Source organism: Pezoporus flaviventris, unplaced genomic scaffold, assembly GCF_033815535.1.
Source record: "Pezoporus flaviventris isolate CSIRO_AGI_PZ_B2104156 unplaced genomic scaffold, CSIRO_AGI_Pfla_v1 ptg000009l, whole genome shotgun sequence".
NCBI lineage: Eukaryota > Metazoa > Chordata > Aves > Psittaciformes > Psittacidae > Pezoporus > Pezoporus flaviventris.
Window position 1 is genome coordinate 1,323,918 of NW_026892557.1, and position 17,454 is coordinate 1,341,371.

Below are 17,454 nucleotides of genomic sequence, written 5' to 3' on the forward strand. Positions count from 1 at the left end.
TCAAACCAATTTTAAAAGCCAGCATCTGTATGATTTTGCCATGCTCAGCCTTGTGCTTGGCATTGTCGTGTGCTGAGGGATGGTGTAGAGATGTGGCTGGGATTCCTCATCCTTGGGGACTGTCATTTGGTTCTCACTTGGGCTGTCATTCTCATTTGTCTTAAAAACCTGGGGCTACCCTGTCGTTTTTGTGCAGCTTGGGACACATTTGAGCAGGAAAGATCTGCATTTTTGAGTAAATCTGGTTTATTCTAATGCCTATCCAGGGTTACTCATGCTTCTTTCCTATGGGACAGGCCCCTGTATTTTGTCCTGTCTGCTCAGCAGTGCCTGACTGCATTTCCATGGCACAGACCTCCCCTTACCATGAAACAGCTGGGGAGGAAAGGGGCTTTGTAGATGTAAGATAACATCTGTCTGTAAGACAAGAATATTTGATTCTCTAATACAGTGAACTGTAAAAGACGTAGCATCATAGAATAGTTAGGGTTGGAAAGGACCTCAAGATCATCTAGTTCCAACCCCCCTGCCATCCAAGTGTAGGTTTCACTGAAAATCATTTTAATACATTAAAGAAACTCAGCCTTAGTTAGAAACTGAAATCCCTTGTAGCAGTTAGGGGAAAGAATAATGTTCATGATGAGACAGAACTTCTGTTCCACAAACAGGGAAAAAAATGTTAAGGACAAAAACATGACCAAGGCGCTTTCCCAGTTTATTCTTTTTCTGTTGCATTTTACTGACTTCAATTTTAAATTCATTCCAGGCTCCCTCTGCACTATGTGGAGAGCAGATAGAATGGTTTAGGGGCTAAAAGCCTTAAACAAACTGGTTATGTCACTGTCGAAAAGAGCTACAGTGGGAAAAATGAACGGTGACAAATAAATTACATCTAAGGTTCTACGATTGATCTTGGTTTCAGATTTGGTTTTGTTACACGCTGCAGAAAATGCAAAAGCCCAAACCTTAGGAATGAGAGGCACAGGAAGGCTGGAGTTGTCTTCTTTGTACAAGCCTGAATTTCTCCTCACTGTGCTGAGTCCTATTTGTGCAGCTCTGAATGAACTGGAGCCGTGGAGCTGCTCAGGTGTTCCTGTGTGTGTGTGTCTCCTGGTCTTAGTGGTTTTCATGGTCCAGCTGTGACCCGTCTTCTGCTTCCTTCTTGCCTTTCCTAATAGCATTTTGGAGATGACAAGCCCTGTCTGTTCTCTTGTCCTTGTGTAAACCCCTGTTACCTTTCATCAGATGATATGATCTCAGCAGACATGAAATAAAAGGTTTGATTTTTCAAGGGATATCATTTGCAGGTGTGGAAAAATAGAAGCAGAGGGCGAGGTTGAAAAAGAGGAGCAGAACGTGGAGGTTCAGGCACCCGTTCTGGGGAGGTGTTGAAGACAACTGCAGCTGAAGCCTTCCAAAGCTGCAGGTGCTTAGAAATTTGGAAGAACTGTGCTTTTAGTAAGAGAAATATGCACGTGCAGGAGCGTTTCTGGTTGCTGTAAAACACGTTCTGCTATTCCTTTCACATTACAATACCAGAGAGCAAGGCACAGCATCTCAGGGAGGAGGAGGAGGACGAGGAGGAAGGTGTTAGACTCTAACCCCTTGAGAGCAGAAACGCTGGCAGGAGGCATCTCACCTCGGGGAAGTGATCTTCATGGGTTACTAGTTTTATCAGCAGTACATCCTTTTATACAGAGAGAAGGAAGAGAGGAGAGAAATTCCATCCGGCTCTGCCGATTCAGTGGAGTAAAGAGGTGGAATTCATTAGGAAAACAATTGTTTATGGCACAGCTTTAGTCGGAGGTTTCTTCCATTTTCACGTCCTGCTTTTTTTGATGATGGATTGGTTGAGAGGCAAAGCAAGCACTAGGGGCTGGTTGGTGTTTGTGTTTTTATTTTTTCATTAAAGTTTAATTGCATGACTTGTTACGTGATGTAACTTCTCGAAACGCCTGCTGTAGTTGCTTGCAAAAGGAGGTTTTTATTTGTTGTGTTTGAATCTTAGGTGCAGGAGTGTTTTAAACCTCAAAGAGGTATTCAGATATGCATAGAGAGAGAAAACATATATATATATGGGGTAGGTTTTGATTAATGGAAGAAAAGAACTGAAACTGCTGTGAGAGAAGAATCTCCTTTATTCGAAAGCTCTTCTGCTACATCGCTAGGACAGAGACTAAGGGCCTTAAAATTAGTGTAACTATAATTTATATCCACCTTAAGGACACTCTTTGCCTCCTGATCAGTAATGGAGCCTTAAATATAAATGGATCCTTAGCTTGCAAACACTCAAATATTTTCTTTACTCACATAAGGTGTCAAAGGAAAGGTTTGTGTAAGGAAAAGAGGCATTTGCATAAGTACTTACAGCATCAAACGACTGAAGATTTGTATTGCAGAAACAACAACAATCACATTAAAATCATCCTACTTTAATAGTTCAGGGGAAAATATAACAGAAACATTGAAACTGCAATAGATGTTGCTGTCTGTATTGGTATCGATTTCATCATTTGTGTTGCCTTAATCTTGGGTGGGTGAAGATTAAGAATCTCCGGGTAGAGGTATGTGTGCGCAATAAACGGGTAACGTCTTAAGCAGCTTTCCTGTGCTTGGAGATGATGGTTTGAGGTCAGCGTGTTTCCTCCATAAAGCCTAGCTTTTGGAAAACAAAAGAGGATCTTTCTAAATAAAAATCACAAGAGGGAAAACATCCATTAAACAATGAACTGGGGGGGGGGGGGGAAGTGCATATTACCTTGTCCAAACTTCACGTGCCTTGTAAACATGACAGCAAAGAGACCTCCAGGTCCACACACAAGATGGACTCTTTCCCACTGTGCAACACGTCAATTCCCAAAGGAAATCTGGAGTGTAAGTGCTGAAGAAAGGGAAATGGTAGTGTTTGTATTCTATAATCTAAAGCCCTTTATGTATGAAACATTTATACCTGTTTAACTTGAGATGGGGTAGTTACACTGATAGCTTGCATGGAAACTATTATTTTGGCTCAGTTCAAATGAATTAGTAACAGATCTCTTCAGAATTCGTATCAATCAGAGAGGTATCACTGCATTAAACCTGTACAGGTTTGTATGACGGAACTTCTTACACACATTAAAAGAAATCCATGTCTGAAATACTGTTAATCAAGTATGAAAAATGAAATGGGAGGAAATTCACTCTGTAGAGCATTTGTGAATTAAGGTTAACATGTTCATAAAATGATGATAAAAAAATGAGCAGTGGTCACCTTCAGCTGTGGTTCCTTTGAAAGAGCACTGAGCTTCATCAAAGTAAAAGGCCATTGCCTCAGAGTTGGGAAAGGGAGGCTAACCTAAAACTTTCCCAGGAAATGGTGGGCCTGAACTGCTTTTACCTAGAATGCCGTAGGGATTTCTTGCTTCCCATTGGGTTTCTGCTCGACAGTGAGGAGTGGCGTTCACAAGAACTATGGGATGAGCATGTCCCAGGATGTGCTTCTGCACCCACGATGTGGGGTTGCGTCCTGCTGCAGGTAAGTACAGGTTTCTGGAAAGACACACACCTTTTTTTTCTCTAGTTACCATCCCTGAAAAGTCTGTCTCTCTGATTTTGGTTTTATTTGGGATTTTTTCAGACCTTGTTTCTATACATAATTTGTGCATTTATACTGTCTGTAAATTGTTGTGGACTGTGAGTATCCCACCATACACCAGCACAGGCAGGTCTAGGACTGGCAGTTTTGTCCCCAGGACGTGTGAACCTGTGGCTGTGTGTTTGCAGGGCTGCAGGCTCACACTCTCTTGCTATTTCAGGGTGCAGAAAAAGGTTTCTGTTCTTGCTAGGCATCTCTTTAGTGGGTCTTTCTCTGGACCAGATAGGAACCAAAGCATGGTCCTGGAGTGATCCCCTGCTGAACAGCTTCCCTGGTGTCAGCTTTAACAAAAACCAAGCCCAAACCCAAGAAAGCCCCACCCCAATTTAATAAAACACAAACCAAACCACCAGGCTGCATGTGGAAATAAGTCTCCCCTTAGACTGGCAAGTTTATTCAGCAAAGAAGGGGATAACCTAGTGGTTAGAGCACAGACAGAAACCTTCCAGCTCTTGCCTAAATTGCTGTTTGAGTTTAGACAGGTTGCTTTAACTCCTCTTTCTCCCACCTTCACTGGGAAGTGAAGAATTCCCACGTGGCATGTCATGCAGGAAAGGTGGAAGTCTGTTTGGGCAGCAAACACATCTGCATACTTGGTGATTGTACGTCAGGAATCCGAGGATGTCTCCGCGTTCCCATGTGCTTGCTCATTTTTGTCAGGGAAATAACTCTGCCTTTTAAAACTAGCAAAAGCAATTAATTCACTCCAGGGACCAATAGGTGGAAACATGTCATTTGGAAAAATGGATTTGGTGGTGGGGATCTTGGAGGCTTTCTATTAGGTTACAATATTTCTGCTGCAAGTGATGTCTGTAGATACAGTGTGCTTTGAGAGAGCCGTGGCTCATTCAGCCGTGATCATAGAATCGTGGAATGGTTTGGGTTGGAAGGGATGTTAAAGCTCATCCAGTTCCAACCCCTTCATGCAGTTGATCTGACAGTGGAGTAACAGCCTCAAAGTACTGCACATCACTTTGGCATAAGCATATGTATGGAATGGACCTGTAATAGATAATTGTAACCAGTAACCAGAATACTGCGTGTGCGCTTCTAAAATTGGCTGGGTTAATAAAACGTGCTGATTGTTCCCTGAGGATATCAGGGGACTGGATGATATTAGTGAGGGTCACCAGTTCAAATCTGGGGCAAGTTAGCAGTGACTGCAACAACCCTGCCTGCTTTCTCCTGAGCTTCTCATAGGCAGGTGGCTGTGTCCGTGCAAGTCCCACTTCATTGGCAGCTGGATTAAAAAGGGAGGATGTGGGGCTGACACGGAGCTTCAGAAACACTTCTGCTTGGGATGTCAGGCCCCTTACTTGTGTAAGTTTAAAGCATGAAGCTGCTCACCCACATCCTCTGGATTCACGCATCTTGCAAATTGTCACCTTATTTACCTGTTGGAAGCAACAGTTAATTTGAATATGGTCTTGCATTCTTTAAACAAAGATGGTTGATTTTTAAGTTTCCAGGAGAAAGAAAAGGCAGAAATAATTGGTTATTGCTCTTGCTGACAATGAGGATTCAGGCTGCCAGTCCAGGATAGAAAGCATTTTCTATTTGGGAGGTAGAATATCACCCCTCTACCCACACAGTGCTGCTGCATCAGTTTTGGAAAGGCAACACTCTCAAGCAGGGAGATAATATGAGCTCACACCTGCACCTCTGGGTGAGCATAGGCCTCTCTGCTTTCCAGGCTGTGCCTCAGGGCTCAGTGCTGTGCAGGAGGGGTCTCAGGAGGGTGTCAGCACGCTCCTGTGTGTAGAAAACTGGTTGTTTCCGCTGTGCTCTCTGCAGCATCCTGGCCCTCCAAGACACATGGGAGGCTGAATCTCATGACGTGCAGAACAGGAGGGCAGCTTCTGGTCAGGCGCTTGGATTTTTGCTGCCTTAGCTGCTGTTATAAATTCCTCACTCTGGCCTTTCACTTCTGATATTCCTCCCTTGGCCAAATCAAAGACGGTTTTGTTACCTCCGGCTCCCTGCGGACACGGCAGCTTCAGGCAATGAAATATGCTCCAGCCTTTAGAGGGAGGACAGAGGACCCGCTGCTGGGAATCCAAGGTGGAGAAGGGTTCCGGGAACAGGACTGAGGCTTTTGCCTTCGTTTCAGCCCATGTGCATGTGTGGGGAGAGCAAACCTCCCTGGCTGTGTGCTGGGAGGATAGATGAAGGTGCTTGAAAGGGCTGTGGGATTTATAACGTGGAATGAAAACCACCCAGCAGCATGTGGAGGCTGGCACTGAGATGTGCTTGCTCCTCCTTGCCACTGCCCACTGGGGGAAGTAAGGGCAGCACATCTTCTATATTAATATATACTGTAATAAAATGGATGAGCTGGGGAGTAGTTGTGCCTGAAAGTATAGAGAGGTAGGTGGGATTGCCTGAAGCTTGGACTGGACAGGGAGGAGCTCAGTCCTAGTGACTGGACATAGATATTTAAGCTAGAAGTGAGAATGTGCTTTAGGCTCCTTGAACTTCCCCTCCCATTTTTTTCCAGTGGTGCTGGACAAAATTGGGGTTCCAGATTCCTGTTTTCAAACCATTCAAAGGCTCACATGTACTTGTAGGACTGAGACCCAGCTTACAGTCCCTGGTGTACAGGAGGGAGGAGACAAGCGTTTTGCTGGAGTGAAGCAATGGAGTTTGCTCCTGTGGCTGCTGATGTTTAGTGTTTGGAAATAGAGAGTGCTGAGCCCAGTGTGATCCCTTCTATGTGACTGTGTTGCTGCTTATGAACATGGGAGACCAAAAGCACCTCTTTGGTCTTTGCCATCAATTGAAGGAGCCCTAAAGGCTGCAGTGAAGCATGGCAGGCTCTAGACTCACGCAGTTCCTGGAGGAAACCCATCTTTTTTCCCTGTAAATGACCACCCTCACCCTTGGGTGATGGCTGGGAGAAAACGCACGTGAAGCCCAGCTTGACAGAGAGGCAGTGCCAAGGATTAGGGAATTACTGTGAAGGGCAGAAATAACTCTTCAGATCCTGCAACACGATCAGCATATTCCCCCCAGGGCCTGGTTGAGGGCCATAGGATCTGTTTCAGAGCTGAGGAGTTGAGGGATGCTCAGGAGGCTCCCCAGGGCTGCTGGGTCAGGGCCCTTCGCACTCTGAAGGAACTCCCCTTTCCCCCACACGTACATCTTCAACTGCAGCTCCAACTGCTATCTTGGAAGAGGGAGGGAGGGAAGGGCGGGAGCTTCTCCTGGAGGACCTGCCCCTGTCAGCAGCATTGGGCAAGTGGGGAGGGGAGGTCTGGCCAGCGAGCAGGGGAGCGCACACAGGAATGATGCTGGAAGCCAAGGCTGGTCCTGCTGATGTGGCCCTTTCTCCTGCAACGGATCATAAAATATGGCTCAAATTTTCATTACGGCCTCTATTGATTATCTTTTGGGACAGATGAATTATAGGGAACATTAAATTAAAAAAAAAAAAGGGAAATATCTGAATGAGTTTGGGAGGTCGATGCCAGAAAGGCTGACGCACCAAGCCTTACCGGCACTTGCCTGCTCTGTGGGCCTTTCCTGTGGTCCCCCTTGGAGCTCCCCTGGTCCCTGTCAGCTGCCCCTGGGGAGCAGCAGGCTCTGCAGTGGCTGTGGGCTATCTCTAGGGACAACCCAGACATGGAGGTGGTGGATGGAGCACCTGGGTGCTGTCACTGCGTCCTGCTCGATGCCACGTGGCTCTGCCTTGGCTGGGTGGTAGCCCTGGGGACCTTGCAGTTGAACAGTACTTGACTGTCTGGCACCTACCTTGGGATGCTCCAATGAAAGGGGTAAACAGGGCTGTGAATGGGAAAAGGCCAGGTCAGTGTGTTTGGAGACAAATTTGGGTGTAATGCATAGAAACCAACAGTGAATCATAGGAGTAGTAATGAGCTTTCAAAGGTTTCCTCATTCCCCACACCAAGAGAAACATCACTGCCCTCATCTCGCCTGCATTGAGGGGTCTGTTCTCTCTCTCTGGTTCATTGAACGCAGGAGCTGGTTCTCAATGTGGTTTGTGGTCAAGGACCTTTGACTGCAGGTAAGAGAAGTGCCAGGATCAAATCATCCCACTGTTAATGTGGTGGAGTGAATTCAAACCAGAGGAAGAGAGATCTGGCTTCTCGCTGGCTCAGGCCAGCTCTGTGCTCATGTGCAGGAGATGGCCTGGTAAGGCTTTTCCTCTGCTCACTTCTCTCTGTTCCACTGGGGTGAGTGAAATCCTGTAACCTGGAATGCCGTCAGCACACGCTCAGCAGCTGGCAGTGGGAATAATGGATGGTGCCTCTTTCAAAGAGCCGCAGTTCACAGCACTTTTCCCTTTCCCGGTGGTAGCAGGAGAGCCCTGAAGCAGACACGGGAGCTGGATGGCTTTAAAATCCCATGTCTGTGCTTGGCTCCTGGGTTGTTTTGTGTCAGCCAGGCCGGCAGCCAGTGCTTCTGAGGAATTCTCTGTTTTCTTTGCTAACATTGAGAAGAATGCAGGCAGGGTCCGTCCGCAGCCACCCTCCTTCACATGCCAGCTTGAAAGACAAACAGCCCCCCTCAAATGCCTTCATCCAGATGCTGCTGCAGACTGACCTGGGCAGACACCAGCCCCTTCTCCTCTCACCAATCCCCTGCCCACCACCACCAGCTCCCCTTCTGGTGCTTTTTATTCGCACCAGTGCTCCGATCCCCATTTCTCTGTCATGAAACCCTTCAGCAGGGAGTTTGGCCAGCGTGCATGTGCTGCAGGGGCAGAGCTGTCACTGCCCACAGTGCCAGCCCGGAGAAGCACTCTGGTGCGCAAACACCTCGTACATTCACTGATGTGTTCGTGTAACCTTCCAAGTAGAACCAGTGTGAGCGTTCACCCATGCTTATGGGGGATTCAGGTGCCGGCGCATGGGGCCACCGTTCTGAGTGCTTGCTGCACGCTCGCATGTACGTGTTGCACTTCCTTGCAGACCTGTGCTGATTTCACAAGCCATCCCCAAAGCTTTGCCTTCACCTGGGCGAATGCAGAAGGTGGTGGTTTCCATGGCTCCACGGCCTGGCTCGAGCGGCACACCCTTTCTGTGTAAGCTGGCTCCCTGGAGCCCATTGTTTTTTGGCAAACAGCTTCATAAACTCCTCCAACAATTAAACCGAGAAGAAAAAAAAAAAACCCCGAAGAAGTCAAACCCAAACACAACAAAAACCCCCACGTATTATGGAGCGAGGCAGCAAACAGGTTGGAGCAACTCCCTCGGCCAGCTCCGGCCCCAAGCCCCCCGAGCATGGGTTGCACTTGCTGGACTTGGTTTTGGGAGGTGCCTGCGCTGTTCCAACCCACCAAACTGCAGCGAGCGAACAAACATGAAGGAAAAGGTCATGTTCTTCACTTTTCTTTCTTTCCAAGCTGCAAACATCCCTCTCTCTGGGAGGGGAGGCTGCACAGATGCCAGCTCTGATTCATTTAAATATTTACCAATCCCAGGTTTTTGTTTTGTTTTTTCACTTGTGTATGTTTGCGCTCTGTTTGTGTCCCATAAAATACCTGGTGTTTTGGGCGTACCCCGTTCGCAGGGCGCATGAGATCACACTGAAAAAATGCAGCGAAAAACATTTTCATGCCACGACACATCAAATAGGATTTTGAATTAAGATGAAGATTCCCCCCCCCCCCCTTTTTTTTTTTTATCTCTGCAGTTTGGGTGAAAGGGCTTTCTTTCTCTATTTCATAACCCTTTTATTTAAGTAGGAAGAAAAATTGATGGGGAAAGCCTTTACAAGTGACTTTTGCCTCATATCACCGTGTCAGGCAGTGCTGGTCAGGGCACCCCTTAGTGCGTGTTTCTGGTGGTGGTTTGTTCCAGTGGGCAGGCAGTGAAGTCTTGAGACTGGAAGCCAGCGCCAGCCCCGAGCTGGATGAGCGACGGCAGCTCCGCTCCTTGTCTGTCAGACTTGCTCTGAGGCAAGTGCTGTCTCCTGCTGTCTGCGCATCCCTGGCACGGGGGGCTCGCCTCCTGTGGAGCTGCTCTAAGGCTCCCAGGCAGCGTGCTGTGTCCAGGGGAGGGAAAGAATGACCTTTGGTGGGGCTCCAGCACCCACTGGGCACAGACACTCATGGGCCCGTGTGCCCAGAGCGCGGTGCAGGCGCCAGTTTTGGCTCATCATGGCACTTTGTCTATGGTACGGGGTTTTCTACGTGCTTTTTGGCCACAGTCCTCTGTGAGGGAAGTTTTATTTGTGGGTTCAAGCAGTGAAAGCACTGCTGACACTCACCCCATCTCCTCTTAATTGTTTTCCGTGCCCATTGGGTCATAGTCTGATCCCAGCTACATGTGGGAAAACACAGAGGTGTTCCTTGGGGAAATGGAGCATCTCCAAGCGGAGAGTCACAGTGCTGGGATGAGGGTCCAGACACCTCCTCCCTCTGCTGTGTGGCCGGCAAGCCAGGCCCAAAGCACCAGTCTTTTGCAGGGGCTTTTTGGTTTACTGCACCTATAAAGGGCCACAGCTTGACCCTCCCCACTGTGAGCAGCAGGTCTTGAGGCTCTGTGTCAGGAGGGGACTGGGGACAAGGGGGACTCAGTGACAAGTGGAAGCTGGCACTGGAGCCAGACGTCATTGCTGGGGTGCCAGGACACACTGCTGCCATGTTAGAAGCCTTGAGGCTGTCATTGGGGCAGGGGTAGATGTTCATATGTCTGATGGAAGGGGGGTTTGCACTGCTGGAACTGGAGTCCTGTGTTCTCTGCTGTGGGGAAAGGGAAGGAGAAGGGGAATAATGCAGGTGGGAGTGCAGGGGGGGCAGCAGTGGTCTCCTCGGAGCCATTAGCCAGGATCTGAAATTGGACCTGTTACTTTTGAGGAATGTAGGGCAGTGGAGAGGAGATGTTGTGTGAACGTGCGCGCGGCTCTTGCTTCAGTGTCCTAGGCAAATGCCAGAGCGTAGGATGGCAAGGAGTAGTAATTACCCCACAGCTTCAGCTCCACCACTGCACTCTTTGATCACTTATTACTTTTCTATTCCTTCTGCTTCTTGCTGTAATTGTTACAAAATCTCTCTGCTTTGGGAGGGGTCCAGGACTCCAGGGCCCAATTGCATCTGCCCTGATTCAGAAAGTGGGTCATGCTGCTTGGTCTGGGAAGAAGATACTCATCTTGCTTAGCATGATATTTATTAGGAGATAGGGAAGGGAATGCAACCGCGCTGTTGCCTAGAAAATTGCTCTGGGGGGATAGCGAAGGACTTGTGAGGGCAGAGCACAGGAGGTTCTTGCACACCCGGTGCCTGCTGAAGCTGTGCCACGTTCTCCATGCCTGCGCTGCCGCTTCCCTCCCACCTGGATGTGGTGCCAATGGTTGGAAGAGTGATAGTGGAGCTGGGGACAAGGAAGGGACTTGTGGCTGCTCCCGTGCCAGGCGTTGATGGGCTCTTTACCTTCCTTGGAGTAGAGGCTGGTGGGAATGGAGGAAGGGGAAGATCAGATCTGTTTGTTCATAGAGACGTGCTGTTCTCCCAGTAGCAAGGGAAGACCTAACCTGGTTGGGTTGAGATGTGGACAAGTGACCCTCCGCCTGCACCCTTCCGGAAACACAGTGAGCCTGAGTGCTTGCTCCCTGCTAAGACCAATTGGAAAACATGGATCCAAAGCCTGGAGTAATTTACTCTGTGGTGTATCTATCTCTCGTTAAACAACAGAGAGAAGGAAACTGGATAGAAGCAGCAGGTGATGATCCACCTGGCAGTGGTGCAGCAGGGTCCCACAGCAGGGACTCTCCTCGTGGGGGGTAAGACAGCGCAGCTCATCCTGCCAGGCTGGCTGGGCCTGTGCTGCTGCTTGTGTGAAATCACCCTCGGGATTATCCAAAGGAAGAACTGGCAACTCCAGTAACTTGGAGGGCCGGATCCTCCACTCGTTTAAATTGGCATGACTTCACTGAAGCCACCGAAACTGCACTGATTTTACACCAGGTGAGGATCTGGTCCAGAGTCTTCTGAAAGAAGACAATGAGGGCATGAAACAGAGATTTGATAGATCTGGTCCAGAGTCTTCTGAAAGAAGACAACAAGGGCATGAAACAGATTTGATAGAGCCCGCTTACAAGCATGGGGACTCCTGAGCTGTCCTGAGTGGAGAGTGGGTCATTTCCTTACATCTTGGCCAACTCAGAAGGGATCTCAATTCTTGGGACTATGGCAAATGCCAAAGCCCAGCTTCCCTGGCAGGATGAGGGATCCAGATCTTTGCCAGCACTTTGAAACGCATGTTAGCAGGGTTTCATGGGAGCATTTCCTATAGTGGCAGCATGGTGAGAGGGTCTGGAGATACCATGAGGACCCTCACCTTATGATTTGGCCTGGTTTGAATCCTGCCAGGCTTGTTCTCTTCTCCTGTCCCATCTTTTCCCACGCATTCAACTCCACCAGTATCCCCTGTGGCATGTGCTGCCTTTGGCTGTGGCTTTAGCCTTTCACCACTGCCACCACAGGTTCTAATTCCTCTGAGATGATGGGAGGAGAATCTCTGCTTCAAGGAAGTTGAGTGTCTGTGTCCCACATGACTGCTCCATTGGGCAGCATTAAGCACATGCTTCCAGAGGTTGTTGGCTCCTGGTGTGGCAGGCTGATTTTGTTTTCCCAGCTCATTCTTAGGTGGGGGTATTATGGGGTGTATGTAAGAAGGTATGTCATATGGTGTTTCTAGAGGAGGTTGTTTGCTGTAGCACCAGGCTCTTGGGACTTGCAGGGATGCACTCACATCCGGGGTGGATGTGGACAAGGGTTTCAGCAACTCCCAGTGCCACAGCTCAGGGCCGGAAGTGAAGAAGGGATAAAGTATCCAGCTGAAACTCCTGTAGGATGTAATTACCTGAGCTGGAAGCGGGCCAGGACAGCAGGTATCGTGCATCATCTGCTGGTGGTATCAGAAGCAGCCGGCACGGCAGGAGGAGGTGGTCAGGAGCCAGGAGTGACGGTGTTGGTGCGATAGGGCCTCTCCTTGCGGCTGCCTCTGTGGGCACTCGGCATAACGGCTTTTGAAGTCACTTGGTGTTTGTTTCCATGGTGGTTGTGTGCACGTACCACGGTGCCTTTAAAATGCTCTTGGGAACCTACAGCCCATGGATGGATGGCCCTGTCCTGACGCTCATGCAAATGCTCCCACTTTTTCCATTTAAAACGAAAAGAGGAAAAAAAGCTTAAACAAAAAGAAAAAAAAAAAAAACAAGGAAAAAAAAAGCCCAACAAAGGAAATTGACTTCCCAAAAATTACACTAAGCTCACATTTGAGGCCTGGCACAAATCCATCGCAGCCAGGAAGCTCAGCATTAACCAGTGCACTCCCGTGGCTGCTGGCAGGGCTTGCACTGCGGCACCACAGGCCAAAGCTGTAGAAGTTGGGGGCTTAGGGATGAAAGTCCTCAACGTGTCCCTGAAGGTGTTTTCATGCGCATCCATGCACCCAGAAAAGCAGCATTAGATACAGGGGTGAGGGTTAACACCAGGATCCGAGAGCTGATCCCAGCACCTGAGCAGGGCTCCTTGCACCAGGACTTTCCTCGTGGGCTTTGTGATGGAGGAGCAGGGACAGGGCAGTACAGCAGGTACCTGCTGAGGAGCCTGGAGACTTTACACCCTAGCCTAGGCTGCACGTGAGGACAGAGTTGACTGTTCTCTGCTCCCACTTGCTCATGACACAGCACAGCATACATCAAGGTGATTGACAGCTGCAGTTCAGTTCAGGTTAGAGGGGAAGGGATGGGGGCAGCGCTGGGGCTGGGTGAGCAGAGGAGCAGGTCACAGGAGGAGGCTCTGAGCAGAGATCCTGGCTGGTGCGGTGGGTCAGAGGTGGCCTGAGCTGAGGGGATGGAGGGGGGCTCACAAAGCACCCGCTGGGACTGAGCTGTCAGTGCTGTGTGTTCACAAGGGCTCGCTTCCCTCATCAGTGCTGGAGAAGTAAGGAGCAGGCTCCTGTAGCCACTGCTGCAGAGAGGCTGAGAGCGGGACGAAGGTCCAGCCCTGCTCCTGCTATCCCTGGCTTTGGTGGGTTGTAACCTGCTTGTGCTGTGAATTTTCACAGCTTTGGGGTAGCACAGGGAGAAGGCTTCACGGCAGAGCTTTGATAGTATCTCATTTGGGAGGCTGGGGGAGGTCGGGATGTGTTAAGGCTGAAAATATTTACAGGTTTTGAAGTTGAAACGCAAACAGGAAAAGCCCTTTAAAAAGTGAGTGTAGTGGATATTCAAAACAGGGATTGCCATGGAAACGCCACAATATTTGCTTAAATTGACACAAAGGTTGCTGGTTGCAGGGTTCTGGCTCCTTTGGCTCCATTTTCTTTGGCCCGGCACCTATCACAAATTGATCTCAACAACCCTCTTTTGTTTTGCTTCTTGTATTTTTGTCTGATGGGAATTAAGAACAAACCACCACCAAAACTGCAAATCCCACCTCGGGACGGGGCTGAAGCTCCTGAGCCTCTGTCAAATGTTGGAGCTAAGGACTTGGTTTAATGTTGTGAGTAAGGTAAAAAGTTCTTGTTCTTTTAATCTGTGAATTTATCCATTTCCTCCCATGCAGGAAATGGAAGGGAATTGTCTTTAACAGTCTCGGGAAAGTGGGGAGAAGGGTGAAACCTGTTGCAGAGGTGGCAGTGTGCATCCAAGGAGCGCAGGAAGGGAAGTGGGGCTTGTCCAGCTCAGGCTGAAGTTTGGGAGGTTTGGTTTTAGCTCCCAGCTCCGCTTCAGCTTTGCCAAGTGACCTCTGACAAGTCTCTTACTTTCTGTGTGCCTCACTGAAGTGGAAATAATTCTTTCTTTGTGTCTGTAATGTCTTTGGGGTTGAAGAATTCTATCTGATGTGGGGGTGCTCAGGGCTGGCTCTAGAGCTCTGTAAGGCAACACAAGAGGACCATTTCCCCATCATCTCACGTGTGCGGAACTGCTCAGCTGGCGATGGGGGAAGCTCCTTGCAGTAAGTGGCTTAGTACTGTAGGCTGCTCCTGCAGGTGATTGACCTGGAGTTTTCCCTAGGGAAAGTTGGAGTGTGTGGCCCACTGGATAATCACCTGGGTGTTTGTACCTTGACTTCTGTGTGGCTAGAACCACACATGGCAGAGAAGGAGACCGGGATGCATTGTGTCTGGTGGGGTGTGCAGTGCCTTGCCTCTCTGGACTGTTGTGTGTGACCAAGGCTGAGGTCTGTGGGTGGCTGTGGCATTTGAGGTCGGCGTCATTGCCTGTGCTCATGATTCACCTGAGCTCTTGGACTGCTCAGTAAGGAATATTCATTTCCTTTTGAAACTCTCCTCAGGGCCAAGCGACTTCACCAAGTGAAGGGAAGCCATCAAATTCACACTGTCTTCACCTGAGACCACCTGCAAAACAAAGAGCCTGACTTCTCTCCTGGCTTTGCACACTGGAATGGACCTTGAAGCCGGTGACTTCTCAATGCAAGGTACTGACTTGTTCTGTGATCAAACTGTCTGCTCTGAGGTAGGACTGGAGCGAGCGATTTTGGCTCTCCAGAGCCTCCATTCCAGCTCCTTGGAAATCTCTGGCCTATAAAGTTTAGAAGAGCTGCTGAAAGTCATTGGTTTGGGTGGTGCTGGTGTGTCTTGGGCTGGCTTACAAGTAGGACTGGGTTTACCCCTGCCATCGCTGCCTATTTCTGCAGACACAGGCACCCAGCTGACACAGCAAAGCACCAGTTTGAACAGCTCCCTCTCTCAGCTGCCTTCTCCTAATGAGCTGCTGTGCAGTATTAGCAATTAGGTAGGTAGTGTGCCAGAACTGGCTGCATGGGAGTCCCCCGGGTAAGTATTGTGTGGGACAGTTTCTGATTGACTTGTTTCACGAAAGAAGAGGAGTTTGAGGATGTCTGTGGTCACGGTGGGAAAGTCAGAAAGGTTGTGAGAGGGTGGGACTCTCTGTTTCTAAAAGCCATTTTACTTTCTTCACTGCTTGGCTCCCATCACAGCTTCTCCACAAAGAAAGGTAGGGCACAACATGGGTAGAAGAAAGCCACTGTAGGATAACACCAGTGGGATAATGTATTTCTTCTCAATGGTTTGGGGATATGAGAGGTGCCTGGTGGCAATGCCATACTGCTGCACTTAGAAGGGGTGAGGATCCTTGCTGTGGCTGGGCTTTGTATGATGCTCTGTCTCCTCCTGAGGGGGTAGAGGTTTTCTCAAGGGGTCTCTTCATACTGTGTTGGCACCAATGAGTGATGGTGAGGCCTGAATGAAGGTGAGCAACCCAAAGTGCCTGTGGGGATTGTGTATCACCATGTTCCTCTGTCTTTTGCTGCTGTGCCACAGATGATAGTTGGGCAAAGCAGTGTTTCGAGTGCTGTTGTGAGTCACAGGTACAGCTGAGACCTGAACTGAAAGGATTGGGGTGGAGGGAACTGAAAGGATTGGGGTGGAGGGACTGTATTGGCTTAGTGAGAAGGAAGAGGAGAAAAGTCACAGGGCTGAGATGTTGGTTTGGGGCTTCATCTCTGGCTTTGTGTGGCACGGGGGGAATTTACTCGTTCTCAGTGCTCTACCTTAAAGAGCAGGAGCCGTGATCCTCTAAGGCTCAGCAGAGCTTAGTGCCTGCCATGTGTTCGGAGCCTACAGACCTGAGTGCTTTCAGTAAACCTGCCAGGAAATACAGTGTGCTTCAGGATGGGATATGGGTGAACTGTGCCTTCCCACACCTTCCTCGTGCTGAAACTCCTCCAGGGTCTGGCATGCTTTATTTGGAAAGCTTGGTTTTGAGCTGTTAATGTTGGGAATTCTGGCCTTTATCCCTGAGTGAGCTGCTCTGGTGCCCGTGTCCCCTTTTAGAACAGCGGCACACGTCTTCCCAGACCCCCAGAGGCAAGAGAGCTTCCCAAATCAGAGCTCTGCCCAAGGGAATAGGGTAGTGGAACATGAAGAGCCTTGAGGTTTTGTCACATAAGACACAGATTCTCAAGTTTGACTGCAGCAGGTGAATTTTCCACCAAACATCCTTATGTGCCTCTCCAGAGAAGCCCAACATCCATGGAGAATAACTCTGCTGTGGAAGCTGCTGCAGAGGTTCTGGGTCCATTTTTCCATCAGAGGGAGCTTTTCCAGTAGCTCCTGGTGTCGCAAGCCCTCATGTCCATCTGGCATGGGCCTAGGATGTGCAAGACCTTTGAGGCAGGAAGGCAAGAGGAGGAGACAGGTGTATCAGGAATTCCTTAAGTGCTGACATGAACCTTAAGGTCCAGGTTCTTGCAGATCAGTAATCCTTGATGTTTGCCGCCTTCTGCTGGGTGCATTGCCTGTACAAAGCTGGGTGTTCTTTCGGGGCTGTTTTCTGAGGGGCAGAAGCTCATTAGAGACAATGGAAGTATTTCCTTTGACTCCAGCTGTTTTCTGAGGTGCCCCTAGTTGTACAAGCATCACTTCAGTGAAGGAGATGCATTTAAGCTCTCAGGCATGTGGCTTTGTGATCACTCATGCTCTGGACTAGAAATCCCTGTGTTCCAGTCTTCAGCCCTGGAGCAAGGTGTATGGCTTCTACTTTCAAAACAAGCTCAATTGACTTTGGGCTACGGAGGCTGTTTGCACGTTCTCCAGAGCCCATCCCTAGGCTGTGATTGCTTTTGCACTCTGTTTATAAGCACAAGCCGGCTGGTTAGTCCTAGAGCTAGAAAGGTTGGAGGGAGTTTTCTTGTTCGGTTGATGAAGGGTAGCTTTTTTGTGGGGAAAAATGTGGGAAAATGATTAGAAATACCTGCTCTGTCTGTGATTCAATTGACAAACCATTTCCCCTCGCTTCAATCTGAAAAGTAAACCTAAAGTCAGGGCTTAACTTGGATGCACTGTGCTACTTGTGCTGGGATC

The 17,454-nt window shown here is 49.0% G+C and overlaps 1 protein-coding gene across 6 annotated transcripts in view; it reads left to right on the plus strand.

Annotated features, from left to right (window-relative positions):
• Nucleotides 1-17,454, plus strand: part of CASZ1 (castor zinc finger 1) — a 282,546-nt gene that overhangs the window by 103,358 nt on the left and 161,734 nt on the right. For all 6 annotated transcript variants that reach the window (XM_061450109.1, XM_061450107.1, XM_061450113.1 and 3 more), the window contains one exon: nt 14,904-15,047. The gene's annotated coding sequence lies outside the window, so the exon portion shown is untranslated. The remainder of the gene's footprint in view (nt 1-14,903; nt 15,048-17,454) is intronic.